Raw genomic sequence first — 2,253 nt, forward strand, 5'->3', positions numbered from 1 at the left:
ACGGACGGCGCGGGCCGGGGCCCGGGTGCACGGCCTCAGGATCGCCTTTGCCTGCAGCTGGGGCGCCAAAGGAGCTCGGGCCGGCGGCAGGCGAACTGTGCGTGAACGTGCCTGCGGGGGATTTGGCCATTGGTGCACCGGAACCCGGGGAGGAAGAGCCTGCAGCGCCCCATCCCCACCCTCTCCACCACCATTTCGGGGACCCCTCAGGGAGTGGTTTTGGGGTTCCCACTGACTTCTAAGAAGGACGCGTGCCTTTCTCCGACCCCAGCTCGGGCGGCCACCTGTCTTTGCCGCGGTGACCTTTCTCCCATGACCCTGCGGTGCCTCGAGTCCTCCGGGAATGGCGCGGAAGGGGCGCAGAGCCAGTGGGGGACCGCGGGGTCGGCGGAGGAGCCGTCCGCAGAGGCGGCGCGTCTGGCGAAGGCCCTGCGGGAACTCAGTCACACAGGTTGGTACTGGGGAAGTATGACTGTTAATGAAGCCAAAGAGAAGTTAATAGAGGCACCAGAAGGAACTTTCTTGATTAGAGATAGTTCGCATTCAGACTACCTACTAACAATATCTGTTAAGACATCAGCTGGACCAACTAATCTTCGCATCGAATACCAAGATGGGAAATTTAGATTGGACTCTATCATATGTGTCAAGTCCAAGCTTAAACAATTTGACAGTGTGGTTCATCTGATCGACTACTATGTTCAGATGTGCAAGGATAAGCGGACAGGCCCAGAAGCCCCCCGGAACGGCACTGTTCACCTTTATCTGACCAAGCCACTCTACACATCAGCACCACCTCTGCAGCGTCTCTGTAGACTCACCATTAACAAGTTACCAGCACCATCTGGGGACTGCCTTTACCAACAAGACTAAAAGATTATTTGGAAGAATATAAATTCCAGGTATAAGTGTTTCTTTTTTTTCTAAACATGCCTCCTATAGAATATCTCCGAATGCAGCTATGTAAAAGAGAACCAAATCTTGAGTGACGGCTCTGGATAACTACGCGGAATTCTAAGACCAGCTGAAGTCAATCTGATTTAATTGTGTGGCAAGGTAGCTAGGTATTTAAAGTTTTCCCCACATGTTTTCAACTGAGGGATGCTTCCCTTCCTAAGGCTGACCAAGACCAGTTGATCCTTTTAAGTTAAGAATAAAACGTCCCAAGTAAAGGCTGAAGGAACATTTTCTCAGAACTCTGACTTTCTGAGGTTCGTTGGTGTTAGGTGAAAGGTCCCAGCACTGGTAGGAGAGAAAGAGCTCCACTTAGGAGTGCTGAAGAAGTGGAAGGAACGAAACTGACACAGGCTTAACTTCAGTTCTGTGTGCCTGGTGATCAGAGTCTATTTTAGGACATTTGATATTTTGCATTCTGATGTACTTAGGAGATTTGTTAAACAGATATGCTTGTGAGTATTTATCCTTCTTTTTATGCAATTAACCAAATCAACCAAAAAAGGTGACCATGAAATCCTGTATTTGTCTTTTTACTACATGTATGAACTCTCTCGTGAATGAGTACTGTAGTAATCCTCTTCAAGGGAGCCTTATTTCAGAAATATTTCAAACTGGTGCAAATGGAAAAGATTTCTTTTCCTTTAAGGCTAAAGACAAGAATGTCATGCTATACAGGTGCAACTCAATCCCTGTTAATAAAACCTTGTAGATAGAGACATTTTACCCTTTGAAACAGCTGCGTCCCCAACCTGTTGCCATTGATTTTTGGAAATGGCTTTAGGAATTTCCAAGTGGTCTAACCATAGACATTAGCAGTTGTCTCCCTTCTACCATGTAGAATACTTTGACTTAATTTTCTTCCACATATAGGGGGATACATGCCTGCTTTTCAAAGTGTTTATTTACTGCTGTTACTATTTGATTAGAATGTATTAAATAAAAAAAAATGGACTTTCAAAAAAAAAAAAAACTAGCCTTTTCGTTCTGTAAGTGAAGGTCTAATCTACTACTGTCCCATAAAAAAAAAAAAAAATTCAGGACTGATTTCCTTTAGGATGGACTGGTTGGATATCCTTGCAGTCCAAGGGACTCTCAAGAGTCTTCTCCAGCACCACAATTCAAAAGCATCAATTCTTTGGCATTCAGCTTTCTTTACAGTCCAACTCTCACATCCACACATGACTACTAGAAAAACCATAGCCTTGACTAGGCAGACCTTTGTCGGCAAAGTAACGTCTCTGCTTTTTAATACACTGTCTAGGCTGGTCATAACCTTCCTGCTAAGGAGTAAGCATC

General features: G+C 45.5%; 1 pseudogene across 1 annotated transcript; it reads left to right on the top strand.

The window, feature by feature from the left end:
* Positions 1 to 6: 6 nt before the first annotated feature.
* LOC104999210 lies at positions 7 to 1,927 on the top strand (annotated as a pseudogene). The gene has a single exon (XR_826564.1). The product of XR_826564.1 is annotated as a suppressor of cytokine signaling 2 pseudogene (transcript).
* The last annotated feature ends 326 nt before the right edge of the window (positions 1,928 to 2,253 follow it).

The sequence above is a fragment of the Bison bison genome, unplaced genomic scaffold (genome assembly GCF_000754665.1).
Source record: "Bison bison bison isolate TAMUID 2011002044 unplaced genomic scaffold, Bison_UMD1.0 scf7180017864348, whole genome shotgun sequence".
Lineage (NCBI taxonomy): Eukaryota > Metazoa > Chordata > Mammalia > Artiodactyla > Bovidae > Bison > Bison bison.